Source organism: Malaclemys terrapin, chromosome 3 (assembly GCF_027887155.1).
Source record: "Malaclemys terrapin pileata isolate rMalTer1 chromosome 3, rMalTer1.hap1, whole genome shotgun sequence".
Lineage (NCBI taxonomy): Eukaryota > Metazoa > Chordata > Testudines > Emydidae > Malaclemys > Malaclemys terrapin.
Window position 1 is genome coordinate 65,224,219 of NC_071507.1, and position 17,349 is coordinate 65,241,567.

At 42.2% G+C, this 17,349-nt stretch overlaps 1 protein-coding gene across 1 annotated transcript in view; it reads right to left on the reverse strand.

The window, feature by feature from the left end:
- The window catches only part of CDC42EP3 (CDC42 effector protein 3), a 113,028-nt gene extending 95,926 nt beyond the window's left edge, over nt 1–17,102 (reverse strand). The window contains exon 1 of the mRNA XM_054022479.1: nt 17,084–17,102. The gene's annotated coding sequence lies outside the window, so the exon portion shown is untranslated. The remainder of the gene's footprint in view (nt 1–17,083) is intronic.
- Between the last annotated feature and the right edge of the window lie 247 nt (nt 17,103–17,349).

The window sequence follows — 17,349 nt, forward strand, 5'->3', positions numbered from 1 at the left end:
GTCTGTCTCCTTTCTCCCTGCCTGATCTCTTATCCTGTTGTACATGACTTTTCAATTTATTTTTTTAGTTTCTGTCACTTTTCTGTTCCCCTCCCCCTGCAGTTTCCTTTAAGCAGAAGGTGAACCCTGTAATGTTAGAGTTCAGATCAAATTTCAAACCTACAATCTTTGTGGGATCATATGTCCAATCTTGAACTGTTGACATAAACATGATGATAAATTTAGGCTTAAATCCATCCAGCTCGTAACTTGAATTAGCATCAGTACCTGGTGTACTGAGTACCGGGTATCTCCACAGAGAGGTCAGGGTAAGAGATCCTCTCCACCTCAGGCTGCAGAGTGACTGTGGAGGTGCTCTGCCACTGCAGTCTGAAGTAGCCCCAGCAATCCTAATGTCCTAAGGGTTGATAGGGGATCCTTCAGCAGAGTGCAGGGTGTGCTTAAACCCTGAATAGCCCCTGTGCGTCCTGCAGCCCTCTTGCACAATGGCACTTCATTGGTTTCCTTTGCCAAGGGCTCTTTCATCTCCCAAGGATGTTCCACTCCCAAACTATATCTGGAATTCCCATCAACACCAGTGGATATTCCACTCACAGATCAAGGGCAGTACAATCCTAACATGCACAGTCATCGTCCAAAGACAGTTTTTTACCAATTTTGTTTTATGAAGTCACAGAATTATCCATCATCTAAAGGAGATAAATCATTAAAAACATGCTAGGACGTTAGGCAGGAAAATGTAAATTACAGGTATGACAGAGTCTGCTCCAGATCAGGTTCTTTCCTTTGATCTTTGGAAAGATCGTTATTAACTAGCAGGGTCAATGCTAAGACTTTTGCTGGAAAATATGCACTTCTCAGCCACCCACATAACAAATAGTCACTAATCCATTTTAGTGCCCAAGGCAACCACATGGACAGAGGTCTTCAGGTGATCTGGGTAACGTAATCAGCATAGGAACAAATTGGCTATAAACAATGACATATATGGTAGGTACAATGGTCATTTTGCAGAACATCATTAGGACCAAATTTTTTCAAACTTGAATAAAATGGGTTAAATTCTGCTAAGTTACCTGGGTGCAAACCCACTGACTTCAACAGGAATTACACCTGGGTAAGGATCCATCCACACTATAGCAGGCTGGAGGAGGAGGTTACAACATGGCAGACTCCCAAGTTAAACCACATTTTGATCTTGCAGTGTTGGTAGAACTGAACCATGCTCATTGGGCTCACACTACAGCCCTGATAAAGTGCAAAGACTCTCATTGGAGTCAGCGTGAGTTCCACCCATATAATGGAGGGCAGATTAGGGCTCTAAGGCTGTTCTGAAGTTCAGAACAAGTTGGCCCATCTATATGGCATATGACTTATGTCTGAAACAGTGGAGGACTACCATATTACAACTGGGTCCCACAATACACTTGCTGCTTTAATGCAGACCAGACCAAAATGAGGGGAGAATTTGACTCTGTCTCTTCTACACCCAGCGGCAAGTTAAATCTGTGAATCTTTCCCTCCATTGTGAGTGACATGCATGCCACATAATTCATTGGCAGCATTTTACTTTCAACATGGGACAATAAGTTTGTTTGCACTATTTTGCCCATGAAAGCAAAAACAGCTTATTTAAAGGGAGACCTTTAAAGTATCAGACTATGAGAAGTCACAGTTCTGCCTACTTTCTACTCCCTTCCAGAGGCACTATGGGTATGTCCACACTGCAATTAAAAACTCATGGCTGGCCTATGTCAGCTGACTCAGGCTTGCAGAGCGTGGGCTGCTTCATTGCAGTGTAGACATCCAGCCTCAGGTTGGAGCTGAGGGTCTAGGATCCTGTGAGGGTCCCAGAGCTCAGACTGCAGCCCAAACTGGAATATCTACACTGAAGTTAAACAGCCTCTTAGCCCAAGCCCAAGCCAGCTGGCACGAGCCAGCCAGGGTGTCTAATTGCAGTGTAGACATACCCTGAGAGGGAACAGTCTACCAGGCAGGGGGTGAAAGGCAGTGATTGTGCCTGGCCTATACGTGAGAAGTATGCAAGGGAAGTTTCATCCCTTGCATTTCTCATCTACACACTCCTTCAAGGAGTGGGAAGAATCTGGCCCAAAGTAATCAGGCCTGACATTTAATTTATTCTGTATTATGGACTGGCTGTTCAGAAAATCACAGGCAAGTCATCTTGCCTAACTAAAGTGATTCAGCTGCGAAGCTATCCAGACCAAGAAGAAAAACCCAGTACATTCAAAAAATACATATCTGATAAAATGGGAGTGAGAACTGCCTATCTGCTCATGCAAACATATGTCACAAGTTAGGCTAGTGTTTCCTGGGTGCCTCCTTTTATAGGCATTATCTAGAACTGGAAGCAAATAGCCAGCTGATCTAGATAAAAAATTTGCAATCAATTACACAATGGCTGTCAGTATTATGATAAGAATCAAAGCAACATGCACAGCAGCTGAAAGGCTAGACATCTGTAGCCTGGGATTACTTTGCTGGAACTATAAAGTATGAGGTTACTTACAATCTGCTTTAGGGGGCTCTGGTTTACTACTATAGTATCTCATGCTATTGTTGGAACATTTGAAAGCAAACATCTTCATGTGTTCTAGCCTTCTGGAGAAAGCTGTAATGAAGACAGTAGGTAAAGCTGGCTCAGAAAGACAGACAACCATAAAACTCCAGTCACTGTTTTATTTTTCAGATGTAGGTGAGTCTGTTTAGAATCTATTCTAATAGAGGGGAATTGTGTGATTTTTGGGCCTGATTCAGCAAACTACTTTAGCATCTGCCTTAACTGTAAGTAGATGAATAGACTTATTGACTTTAGCTGGGCCTACTCACATGCTTAAAGTTAGGCATACACTGAAGTACCTTGCTGAATCAGGCCCTTAATGCTAATGTATCTACAGCTGCTTACAGTCCTAGCTGAAGTTTGCTATCATTGTAAAGTATAGATTCAGAGTCTTCATTCACTCTTATCTACTATCTCTTCCCTTTTAAAACCACACGCTCACTCATTTTCCTTCTGGGTATGACTCAACTCGTTACCTCCCTCAATAAGAAGTACCCATAAAGCTCAGGCATACTATATTGCACAATATTTTAATGGAGTCTCCATGCTCACAGGGCTGCTTAATGTGCATAGTTTGGTAGGGGGGCTCTTCTCTATATATTTAGGTGTTTAAAATACATAGCTGGAAACAGAAGAATAATAGTTTTTAAGCTGATTTTTTTGCAGTACATGTCTACCATAAACTGGGCTTGAATTTTAGACAGCAGTTAAGCACACTGTTCCATATGTATTTTACTTTTGATTCCTGTGGTGAGAGTTCAAAACTTGATGCCGGTTAAGCTGTTGGGGATAAGAGACCATTGCCTACCATGCTGGCCAGTATTGTCTCATTGTTGCTTCTTATACTGCTACTTCACTCTGCCTGTATCCCTCTGGTGTCTTGTCTTACACTTAAATTGTAAGCTCCTTGGGGCAGGGGCTGTCTTTTTTGGTCTGTGTTTGTACAGTGCCTAACACAATGGAGTTCTGGTCCATGACTAAGGCTCCTAAGTGCTACAGTATTACAAATAAATTAATAAACAAATTAGATCCCTTCTAAAAGTGCTGAGATTTCCCCCTTCCCCACACAGCTGTCACTGTTCATCCTTCCCTTCCCTTTCTACATGTCTCCTGTGATAGACACCCCTGATAAACTCTTTACTAAAGAGTTTATGCTCATGCCATGCTGGTTCAGTTGTGCTAGGTAGTGCAGAGGGGGTTGTGCCAAGTTTCCTTTACTCATACATGCACGATTAGAACACAAGGACTGCATTTATGACTAGTGACTAAGGGATGCAAGGTGGGGAGCGGAAGAGAGAGAGAGTGTCTTCTAGCACTGTCTATTCCCCCTTCTGTTTAACACACATTAGGGTGTCCAGACAGCAAGTGTGAAAAATCGGGGTGGGGGTAATAGGAGCCTATATAAGAAAAAGACCCAAAAATCGGGACTGTCCCTATAAAATTGGGACATATGGTCACCCTAACACACATGCAGGGTTAAACACTAGCAGGTCATTCAGTGAGACTCTTAACTGCCCCAGATGGCTCTATTACAGTTTAGAAGAAAGAAGGAAAACAGTATACAAATGTGGGGAGGGACTTGGTGTGGTGATTGCAGTAGCTCTGCTGGTTGTATTTGCACATGCTACTGCCACTAGACCTTAGACCAAGTTGTACCAGGGGATTTATTGTATCTTTTTCTGTCTGAACTCTGACACCTAAAACCAGACACTAATTGTATGTTTTCCAATACAAAGAACAAGTCTATGGAGGTGATTCAGGACATATTCCCTCTTATGCAGAGAAAATTTATATTTAGATATACATATATATCTGCGATGGACTGCGGCTTGTTGGGTTTGTGTGTGCGCGCGTGCAAAAAGAAAATAAAAATGTACAAGCACCACCCTGAACTATTTTAAATCTTGGCAACCAAACTGATTATTATCTTCTGTCTAAGTTGTAAGCAAATGACTACCCATTCCACGAGTGGGACAAGCTGAACACAGTGGCAAGTAAAGGAATGGGATAATGAGCAGAATGTTGTACATTTATTTTAAAAGCACAAAACTCACTAACTATTACATATAGTTAAATAAAGGCTTAAAAACAGAGCTTGGCAAAGTCTTTCGACAAAAATGTGAAGACTCAGATGTGTGCATTTTTACCCAACGAAATCAGTGCACCAAAAAATGAAAACACAGCAAGAATTTACTGCCCTACCATTATGTCTTTGATTCTGTTTTCTAACAGTAAGGTCAAGAGATTGGGATCTATGACTCTGGATTCTATTAATGGTTCTGCAACTGAGTCACTGTAAGTACTGACAAGTCATATAGTCCAAGAACATCAGGTCTAAAGTTAGGCACCTATATTTCTGTTTAGACATCTAAATAATTGGCATGTTTTTCAGGGATAGCGAGCACTCCCACTGCAAATTTATTTTCCAACTCCAACTGAAGTTGTTTATGTAAGTGCTTAACTTTATGCACCCAAGTTTGACTATTTTGGCCAGAACCTACCTGTGCCTTAGTTTACCAGGGGTAAAACTTAATTACCTTCATAGATGTGCTGTGACACTTCATAATTTAATGTCTTTTAAAGTACTTTGAGATCCTTTGAAATGTACTTTAAAGGTTGGGTGTAAAATGTTATTACCTGGTAATTATACAGTGGTGACAATTTATTTACAATGTTAGGGATATAACTTGATGAGGCTAGTGTGAATTAATTGCTATTGTTTCCAATGAAGTTACTACATAATGATATTTAGCAACAAGTAGTTAAGTGACATATTCTCATTCAAGCATTCTTTTAAAATCTGTATATATTCACAGTATTATAACCCCAAATGTTAAAGCATTTTTGATAGACTGAAATATTGTAGAGAGGAGGATTTTTAGGATGCTATTTTACCCCAAAACCAATTAAGAGTAGGCATAGCCTCTTGCAAATCAGAGACTTGGCCCTGAAATGTTTGAAGTTGTTGAATACCTAGTGAGCAAGTAAAGACACAAGGTGCCATGTAACTAAGATAACATTTTAATTTATGTGTTTATATGCTGCTTCATAACTCTTTTGGTCAATTAAAATGCAAAAAACCAGGGAACTGAACCTTAATAACTGGAGCTCTGAATGGCCTTTGGACAAATGACATAATCCTTAATGAGGAAACAGTCTTTGGGCCTTTAGCAGCCACTTAAGTCTGTTCACCAGACCACACTTGGCAAGGAAACTTTGGCTAAAGACCCCTTAGTTTGATACATCTTTGAGATAGTCTTGATAATGAAAACTGCATGAAAGGCCTGCAGGAGCAGGATAGCAGTGACAAGTCCTTGGTATGGTCTCTCCCAATATTCCCCTTTCTTGTCTTTATGATCTGGGCTGTTAACCATGGCACCTTCTGAGCTGCCTTAGCCCTTAGTGCCCTCTCTAACACAGCTGATTATGGAGGCCTGTGGTGGCTGGTGAGAGAGATGGATGCTTTCACAACTTCCTCTCCACAAATATACAAATGATGCCCCAATGGCGCTTGAGTCCTTGAAGGGATGCTATCCCTTTAAAATATAAACCCTACAATTAGAGGGTTTGATTTAGTGTAGTGAACCTGCTGGCTCATTACTGACCGCCATATTACTTCCCACTCCAACGTCCATAATCCTTCCTGTACAGAAATACAACCCTGAGGTCAAGAGGGAGCTAGAGGCTTAAGGTAGAGAGGCAGCAGCTTGGGAACTGTCTGTGGAAGGAAGGCTGGGCAGAGGCAGCTCAAGAACTGAGAAGGAAAGTAGCCTGTTAGCAGCAGGGGTCCAGGAGTAGTTGCAAACAGGCACATACCTAGAAGTGGCCTGCAAACTGGAGATCAGGGCAGACAGGCTCCAATGAAACAGCAAGGGCCGGACAGACAGGCTGAATTCTGCCTGGGGAATCTGCAGGCCAATGTCTGATTGCCCCTGTGTGGGGTGTGGTCTGGAGGGAGGATCCCTGGAACTGGGCTGGAGAAGCCCAACTTGTAGACCCCTCTAATGCACTGCTTTTGGGGCCTGGGTTAGGAACTGTTGTTTTGTGCATTTACCGTAATCAGTAACGCATGTCGTGCATTGGAGAGCTGCCTGTTGTGTTTCTGGTAACCCTAGTAAAGGATCCCTGTGCTCCAATGGGTGAGTGTTTTGGGGACCCCATTGAGGGCTATAGCTTGTAGAACCTTCTGTTTGGAGCACGCTACAGCACGTGCCTCTGAGCTGTTGGGAGACCCTGCACACTATCAGACAGCAGAGGGGCTGCTGCATGACACTCAGTGTGTTGCCAATTCTCAGGATTTGTGCAATATTTACTATTTTTCTTAAAGCTTCAGATACTGGAATCTGGCTATTACCAGAGAATCTCAGCTTTCATTTAAAAAAAAAAAAAACATTTCTAGCCTTCATTTTTGGGGAGAAAAGCTGGCAGTATGAACCCTAATGCTCCAATACCAAGAGGCAAATAAAGAGAACACAACACTTATTTAAAAAAAAAAATCTAATTTTTACACTAATCCCATGATTGTGGGGGCCTGACTCAATTTTATTTTTTTAAACACTTGGGGTTGGCAGTACTGCACTTGCAGTGACATCCTGCAATGGGGTCAGTTATGCTACGCTGGATAGATTTCCCTGCTTCTGTCCCTTTTACTGTAGAGCAGCTTCTGGCTTCACCAGTACTGCTGGAACTGAATGCTTGCCTCCTCTAGGGTTTCATTTGCACTGGCTGCCCCAGGGTTCTTGTGGACTGTCCTTTCCCAGGTACTTAGCATCCACCATGGCTGCTATCACCAGGAGTGGCAAGAGGGTTTGAGGGAGGATTTTTTTTTTTTTTAGGGTAGAGTAGTGTGCATGAAGGAGAGAGAAAAAGAGAAAGATTTAAAATAATGGGAAGGGAGAAGCCAAGAGATCAGGAGGGGGAGGTAATGGAACTTTCAAATGCTTTGTGTGGTTGAGACTACACAAACTTTTTACTGAGACAGTCTTCCCTCTAAGTTCTTGATGCATATTTACAACTTTAAACAACATTTTTGTCAGGAAATTATAAACTGATAAACAGGAAATGTATTATAGTAAGCAAAGAACAGGAAAAAGGAAGAGTTAGTAATCAAACAGGAATAGGGTTTGTTAACACAGAGAGAACAAACAATATTTATACACGAGCCCATTATCTTTCAGGATTGGGACTGATGTCTAAGGTTACCATGAGATAATACAGGACAGAAAAAGGCAGTTACAGTGTGAGGAAAAATAATGTTCAGGATCAATATATTTGGGGTCAGCTGATGCCTTTCTTTTGCTCCAGATAAAGAGATTTCCCACCACCACCACCGCTTCAGTCCCTGTTCAAATGCCAGGCACAACTGCAGAGGCCTTACACAGTTTAGTTTCATAAGCTTATATATGGTGCCAGACAATGGACCTACCCCAGCTGAGCAGCTGGTCCTTGGTTTTTCAAGTTGTTTTTTTTAATTATTTTTTAAATGGCATGGGTGCACACACAAACAGAACCCTGATACATTACCGATATAAAATACTGACAAAGCTAAACTGCACTTGTAGAACAATAATATACCAGCACTCCTCTAACATTTTTGTACAGGAACATCCTATTTTCAAAGAACTTTAGCAGGCTAGGGAGGATCCTTTTACGTATCCTTTGTTCTTTTTTAGTAGACATGCTACACATTTTAGCAACAAAACCCTCTTTAGAAGACAAACTATTTTCTGTACTGTATCCTTAGTTAAAAATAAACCTTAGTCTTATTTTAATTGTTGTTCTGTGAGCTCTATTGTAAAAACAAGACACTTTTTTTGGAAAGTCTTAGTCATAAGTGTTGTAGGATTAAGATCCATTTAATAATCAGGGTATTTGTTATACTTACAGGGCAAGTGTGTGCTAATGAAGAACTATTTGACTATGCTTTAAAATTACTATCTTTCTGCAACTATCACTTTCATAATTGAAATGCTAAAAACAAGTTTAGACCAGACTCTGGCTTGTTACAAAACAGCATGTTAAATCTTATGTTGTTGTCTGCTGATTTCTTTCTAAGCAAAATTATAAATGTACTTGATTTGTATCTTCACTCCCTTGGGACTTAGTCCTGCTGCTACTGAAGTCTGATCTAGCCAGGTGCTTTTATGGCCTCATCACCATGATATCGGAGTGTTTGACAGTCATTAGCAGATTTCATCCTCCCAACACTTCTGGGAGGTAGGAAGCCTTAGCTGCATTTTACAGATGGGGAATTGAGGCACAGGGGAGACTTGTCTCAGGTCACAGAGGAAGGGTGTGGCTGAGCTGGGAATTGAACCCAGCTGGTCTAGTTCGCCGTCCACTAGACCATCCTACCAATCTGTTCTTTCCATTGATCCAGTTTTCCCCATTGACTTCAGAGATTGGATCCTACTCCTACTGATCAGTAATGGCCTGATTCTGCCATCCCTTCTTACAGTGAGTAGTATCTTATGCCTCAAGCAGCCCCATTCATTCTATCAGGGCTACTTATAAATAAAGTACTACTAATTGTAAGGATGACAGAACTGGGGCCTGAGGCAAATCCACCCCATTCTCTATGGTGCCCCCGGTACTGTGGAAATGGTTCATGGGAGGAGTCTGGATGTGGGAAACCAGATGGGGATGATATACAACCTGCATAAGCTTCTTACATAGTACCCTGGGGGAGGAGGTGGGGCACTGCTGAGCTGCGGCCAGGGGAATCCACAGCATGAAGGTGTTCCCCCAGTTCATTTATGTATCTCTCCAACATCCAGCCTGACTACTTGGGGACTGGATTTGGGCCTAAGAGTTATATTCTCCTGTTAGCAAGATTTGCATGTACATTCCTTCCAAGTCAACTTCTCAGTGCACCAGTAGGAATTCCCAATACTCCACTGCTTTGCCAGGCAGGACTTGTAGGTATGGCTGACTGGATTTTTCTAGACTTGTACCTCCTCTGCAGATGCTCCAAGTTCAACCAAGAGCTGCACATTATGGATATAGGAGTATGTGTGGATGACAAAAGTTTCCACATTTCAGCTGGCAAACACAGCTTTATGCATTAGTTTCCTTCACCTTAGTACACACAGGTTGTCATCCTATCTGGCATCGCAACATAAACAAGTTCAGTGGCATAGCAACATGCGTGATTAAATAACAGGTTCAAACAGGACAGCTTTTGCCATATGATGAATGTCATAAAGCAACACCACCTGGAACACCTTCCAGAAGAAGGCTGCAGTGGATCAGGCAGGCCCACCTCAGTTTCCCTTCTTCAGAGTCTCCAGTAATTCCATGTAAGGTTTTTTGACTCATTAATACACTCCTCTGGGCCAACTTATTACCAAAACATAGTGCAAAACAGTCCTAACTAAAGTTCCAGACAGAGTCCCTTTCTCACACCCAGTGTATATAGCCCTTGAAATCTATATACTCTAGTCCCTTGACATAGCCCATACCACACTCCAGCATCTCCCCAGGCGGGCTCTTCTCTGATCCACTCCTGTCCTTGTGCCAGGAAAGCCACCCAACCCCTTTCAGTTAGAGTGCAACAGCCTCTCTCTGCTGGGAATTCATCTTTACCAGCAAAGCATCTATTATTTCCTCTGTTCCATTAACTTCTTGGCAGGTAGGTCCTTGCACTGTTCCCCTGTCTCCAGCTCTCTAGCCTGGAGACATCAGCAAGTAACTCTTCTGCTAGTCTCCTACCTTCAGTTTTCCCCCAGGAACCACTAACTAACACCTTCCTTCAGGGACCTCCTACAATCTCCTAGTCTCTGGAAGCTTTCACCTGTCAATTTCTCACTCCCAGGCAGCCCTCACTTGTCTTTTTCCTGACCACTCTTCTGCCATCTCAGTCTCTCCCCAAGTGCTTTCTTTTAAGCCCAGTTGGGGTCAGCTGACCGCTCTCAAGTGAACTAACCTCTCCTTTTTAAAAGGCCAATGTCACCTCTGACAATGGGCCATTTCATTTAAACAAAAAGCCCAGCCTAATTAGACAATATCCTTCATGTAACGATAGACTGATCTATAGTACTTAGAGCACTTTCTCAATGAGCGGTCTGTGGACCAAGGCCAGTCCCTGAAATCTCCCTGAGACAGTTTAGGAAGGCAGCAAGCTGGTCTCTGGTATCAAAAAGGTAGGCCTTGGCTACACTCACGGATTCACAGCGCACCCGCGGCAGCGCTGTGAAGCGCGAGTGTAGTCGCTGCAAGTACTCCACCTCTCCGAGGGGAATAGCTTGCAGCGCTGCGGGCGAGCGTGCAGCGCTGCAGGTGCTGATTACACTGGCGCTTTACAGCGCTGCACTCGCTGCGCTCAGGGGGGGTGTTTTTTCACACCCCTGAGTGCAGCAAGTGCAGCGCTGTGAATTGCCAGTGTAGCCAAGGCCTTAGAGAAACCTTCTGGATCACAGGCAACACTTTAAGGCCAGTGTTAGAAAAGGGGGCCCACAATTACATTGTGACATCTCTGTAAAAACACAAGTGGAATCACAACAACAGGACCTAATATCAGACCTTTCTTATACACATTAATGCTGTGGTCGTGAGTAGTAATGTCAAGTCTGGCACAAGGAGCATGTCTCTGATTCTAGGCATGTAAAATAATACATGCCAACAAACTACTCAGCAATGTACTGGTAAGTAGAACTGCTTGGGAATTTTCCGATTTTTTTTTAAATCGGAAAATGCCATTTTGTCAAATCCAAAACTATTTGTGGGAAAGGGTCGGCTTAGACTAATCTAATTTGAAAAAAGTTATTACATCTTTTTTTAAATTATCACAATGGCCCGTTTTGACAATTTCCAAAAGTTTTATTTTCTAGTTTGGAACAACTTTGTTTTAAGACTTTAGTTTATTTATACTGAAAAAGATTAATTAAAAAAATCAAAACAAAACATTTGGAAATTATTCAAATTAATGTCTCAATTGACCCAAACCATGAAAAATTTGGACTGTTTGTCCCAAATTGGGACAGGAAAAATATTCAAAAATGTTTGCAGTTTGGAAAAACTGTTTTTTGCCCTTTTCTTCTAGTAAACCACATATTCCCAAATATGGCTGTTCTTTAAGGTATTGGATATTAGCTCAGCTTCTCAAACACGGGGGTCAGTTCTTTTGCAGGTGTAAACTGGCGTTGCTCCATCGAAGCCAAAGTTTGAACATTTTTTTGCCCAAACCTCTATAATTATTATATTTAGTAGAAAGTTCACTCGAGTACATTAAGGCTAGAAAAATGGATTTATGCTTTTGGTAACTGGGAGAGGGATAAAATGTGACAGTGGAGTGACGATAACGGCTATGGTGAGTCCCCTGGAGCAAAGGTGACCAGGTGCTCCGGGAGATGGCCCTGAGATTGCTGTCCCAAAGCAGGAGCAGATCTGCCCAGAACTGGGAACCTGCCAGAGGCCCCTGAGAGGGGTGGAGCTGACACCTGCAAATAAGGCCCGAGTTAAGACTGTTTTTCTATTTACTTGCTTTTATTAAGAAAATAAACCTCCTTGAAAGAGAATTGGTGTGGCAGCGCATACTATGGAGCTGGGGAAGCCCAGCCCGGTGACATTCCCCCACTGAATTTCCAATCTAATGCCATTTCAGGTGGCAAAGCTGACATATCAAGCAGTACATTTTTGTTTTTGGAGCTGATGTTTGGACACTGGTGAATGTTTGTGTTTTTTTATCAAACATTTAAAACTTTTGACAACTTTTGTTTAAAAAACAACAATCAAAATATTTCAACCAGTTCTCTAGTTTTGTCATGATCAGGGTGGCTCGGTAATGGAGTGCACCAAAGCAGTGTACTAGCTGCTGGTAGTGTGCTAAGTCTACCGGGAATCCGAGGCAAAGGCTGGAGGTGCTTCAGCAGATAATAATTGTGGGTGTTGCTAACCCTTGTGGTCCCAGTAACCATGCAGGGTGCATCTACACTGGAGCTGGAAGTGTGCTTCCTTGCGTGGTAGACAGACATGGGGTAATTCTGCTTGAACTAGTGTGCAAAAACCAGCAGTGCAGCTGGTGCAGCACAGGCAGCGGCTCAGGCTAGCTAGGGGGTCTGGGTGGGTTTGTATTCAGGCCAAAAGCCTGTGCAGAGCTAGTGCATGCCTGTCTACCTGAACTGGGAAGCATGCTCCCAGCTGCACTGTAGACCCTCAGACACATAGCTAAGGGAACGGGTTTTTTTCCAGGGATGGCAGGAAAGGGAAAGGTTGCAAGTACCTTAGGAACAGAGGTTTAAACAGTTATAGTTCATCTTGAGCAATGGTGTTGTTTAGGCTCCTGGTGGCAGTCCAGTCAAGAGCTAGGGCTGCTCATCAGGCCTAGTGCCTGGGATTCCCTCTTCAGCCCAATCTCTGTTCAAGCAAACAAGAGTTTGTGGGTTTTCTAGGCCAGGCTCAGATAGTGTCTCTTAGTAGGACCCATCTGCCCTGACACCCTGTCTACCTGCGGTTGCACCCCCATCGGTCCACACAGACCTGTACCCAGCTGTGATGTGTGGCAGTCACGGCCTGTTCCACACGAGGCTCTGCATGAAGTTAGTGGGAATTTTGATCTCTACCCAGCTTCTCTGCAGCTCCTGGCTAGCCATGCAGCCACCACTTCCAAATGGAGCCAGGTCACTTCCTGGAATAGGACCTTTCTCCTGCCCTGGCCAGGAGGAAGGGGATGTGCAGTGGGGAGGGGGCTGATGGGAGTTGTAGTCCCCTGCTTAGCAGATCCATCAATTGTTCAGAAATCAGAAAATATAATGGAAGTGTCATTGACATTTCTTTATTTACTGAAATTTAGAATTCTTACAAACTTTTTTTGGGGAGGGGAGGGGAACCCTCCACAATTTGTATCAGAGGGGAAGCCGTGTTAGCCTGTATCCACGAAAATAACAAGGAGTCTGGTGGCACCTTAAAGACTAACCGATTTATTTGGGCATAAGCCTTCGTGGGTAAGAAACCCACTTCTTCAGATGCAACACTGGAAAATGTTGTCCAGCTTTAATTGTATACAAGAATAATGCCCAAAGCCAGTGGACTCTAGCCCTTACCATGTGACAGGGTTAAAACTTGTTGTAATCCTGTCTCTGGTCATGTGACTGGGCCAAGAAATAAAGAGGTTTTGTTTTACCAGCACTTCTGTGCCACCTTCATTACATTGTGGACCTACTTGAGCCGATGTGATTTTGGACTTTGTTCCTTTTTGACTTTACAGAAACTGACCAGAAATACGCTGCTGGCCACAGCTTACTGTTTAATCAAAAAAAAAAATCATCAACAACAACAACAAAAACTATCTATAAGAACATATTTCCCTTTATTCAGTCTACTGAAATATAATTTGATAGCCGTTAAACAAGCTTCTTATTTCATAACTGTCCATGTTAGGTAGATGCAGTGTTGCTGTAGCCATGTTGGCCCCAGGGTATGAGAGAGACAAGGTGGGTGAGTTAATATCTTTTATTGGACCAACTTCTGTTTTATTGTGTAAGCTCAAAAGCTTGTCTCTCTCACCAACAGAAATTGGTCCAATAAAAAATATTACCTCACCCACCTGGTCTCTCATGTTAGATATAATTGGTTCTGGAATAAATGTGATACATTGTCTTATAAAAATGTATAATCCTTTCTGTTTTCCCTTGACCTCAGTCTATTTTTAAGGCTATTAGTGTTGAAATGGAAACGTCAGGTTTAGTCCCTGAATGTATACAAGCTACTATTATAAAGCTTCACTTCTCTTCTCATAGGGCCCTACTTTGGCTCACTACAGACAAACCTATTAAAAATGTCCATTTAGTCACCTATATTAAAAAGAAATTGCTTGACTGCCAGAATGTTTCTAGAGAGTTTATTGTGCACTTTTCACTGTATTAAAAATGTTCCAAATCAGACCATGACATCATCTTGTTCTGAATGTTGTCTTACTGTTTCAACTACCCCACTTGTCCATGCTTACACTAGTTTGAACTCTTCTAGCAGTTTGTTGGTTCAGAGGCGTAATTTTTGACTCACTGTTTCCTCCCAAGTTTAAAAGGCAAACATCAGTGAGGTAGTGTGAGGGAAGGGGTTTATTTGCAAGAGTCTGATACGCCAGAGAACAATTTATTGGCCTGTTTGAAAAGCTGAGGATGTTTTTGTAGCATATAAGCCAAGCTGACCTTGATAAAAACCTTTTGGGGGTGCAACACACAGGTTGTTTTCTGCCTTTGATTAAACCCTTATATTTGGGAATAACTTAAAATGTTGATTGTTTTACTGAAGATTTGCAATTCTCTCTTCTCAAGAGGCTTGTGAACACTAGTTTCTTCCTAGGCATAGTCTGTGAGTAACCCACAGGGAATTCACCACCCTTACACTATATATTTCACCGTATGATCCAGTATATTTCTAGCATGAACCCAAACAAAGGAGACACGGCTGCAGTAACACTGTCAGAAAACAAAGCTCTCTAAAAACCAGATGCAGATTCCAGAACCAATGAAATCAATGGCAGAGAGGGAGGAATACATGTGTTTACAACGTGTCTCAAGGAAAATATTAACCCCTTGCCACCAACAGCTGTGGCAGCACCCAGCAGCATGAGTGCAGAGAGACATAATCACCCAGTCACAAGGGGCTAAGGCCCAGTACCTCAAAACAAGCTAGATGTCTAACTCCCATCCCCAAGATGTTTCAGGACCTAACTCACATTAATTTCAATGGCAGTTAGGTACCTAAATACCGTTGAGTATCTGGGCCTAAAAAGTATGAATGTAATGGACAACTTTTTAAATGATTCAAACTATATAAATGTGAACATCTTCGCACTGTCTGTGAAAACAGCTAACATTTGCTATTTCATTTAACATCATCATAAGAAACAACCCGCTCTGAGTAAAATTGCTTTTTTTTTCTCTCCAGTAAACAGCACTAGCACTTTGTGCCTGTAGGAAAAATTATGTGAGACACCTAGGGCTGAAGGAGGGAAAAGACCATCCCTGAGATCTATTGCTAACCTAGTGTTCTTTGCTGTGTTTGTTCTGAAGACCCCATTTTCCATAGTGGAGTGTCCAGTGTTATAGCTACAGCCAGGGTCTGTCTCAGGTGGCGCTAAGTACTGGCAGTGCAGTGTCATTAATTACTGCTGCCACCAGGCACCCGCATTATAGCCTCCCTAAGCTTTGTTTAAAACTAACAAATGGGGAAATCACTCAGATCAAGTCCCAAGCAATGTATTAAATAATGATTTCCAAGTGATTACAAACGAGCACTGAGAACCAGAATCATGGTGCCCCATGTATGTAGTTAGGCCTTTGCCATGATATTAGAGCTGAAGCTTGTATTGAGGCATCCCAGCACACCTGTCACTCTGTAACCAGCACTCACCCTAGCTACTCTTGACCTTCTGTGTCTGTCTCTTTTCATTCAGTGGACAAACATGCTTTGTATCACCTGTCCTCTTTCAGCATCCGCTTTGGCAGTTCCTCCTCTTTTCTGCACCCCTCACTCCCAATCTCTGCAGGAATCCTTCAAATCCTTCAACACTTTCTTTTCTTCCTCTTACCCTACACCTTATTTCCATGTCTTCAGTCTCTTTGCTGATGACTTCTAAATCTGCCTCTTCTCATCTATCATCTTCTCTCTCTCTCTCTCTCATTGTGGTCAGGGTGTGCTGTGCTCTGGCTATCCCCAGATGGTGAACAGTCCTTTTGGACTTTGACAGAAATCTTAGGGTGAGGTTCTATGGCCCCTGTTATATAGAAGATCAGACTAAATAATTATAATGGTCCCTTCTGGCCTTAAAAATCGATGTATCTGGTATACGTTGGAGCAGCCCACAAAGTGTTCTAACCTGTACCAGGACTTAGCAGATAACCAAGAAGGTGTCACAGGCTCCCTGATTGTCTCCCACCCTTTCCTGCCTGCTGTACTGAAAGAGGCCTGGCACAGCTGAGAATTTTGGCCATTATTTCTAAACCAACACATTTCTTATGCCTTCTACACTAATCTCTGAGGCAACAGCTGTCTTTAACTGTCAGCACGAAGATCATCAGTGCTTACAAGTAATAAAAAGTAAATGTTAGCTCAACTCTGATTCTGCATATCCATGATTACAGATAAAACTCTGTTAGTTTATAAGGTCAGGTTACTCCTTAGATTTCAGTTTTTTTCTTCCAGTCTCCAATCATGAATATCATGGAGAGATTAAAATCATACATCAAACATAATCAAACTCTGCCGTTTCTCTTCCTAATATGTGGAAGACGATAGCACATGGATAGATCAATTATATATAAATATGACAGTTAATCTGAGAAAGCAGAGGCACCGTAGCTCCTTAAAAGAGAATTTATATATAAGGAATAATGTCCCTATTCTTTCCAAAACACTGCTTGGATGACACTAAAAAGACCCAGCAACTTTGAACTTATATACAGACTCTGTAATTCAAATAGATCTCATTTGCATCTCAGTCAGTTAAGTTGATAAACATGAGTTTAAACAACTAAAATATATAATGAAACAAATATATACCTCTTACTGGATATATATCAAGAGAATTCACTTTCCTCTGCAGATAAAAAAGACAAATTTAGTAAGACAAGTCTAATGAAAAAGAAGGGTTTTTATAAATGAAGTATAATGTTACTAACAGGCACCCTTTGTTTGTTTGTTGTCAAGCTGCCTGTAGTATTTCAACAGCTAGATAGCATTCATCGATTCATAGATTCTAGGACTGGAAGGGACTTCGAAAGGTCATCGAGTCCAGTCCCCTGCCCGCATGGCAGAACCAAATACTG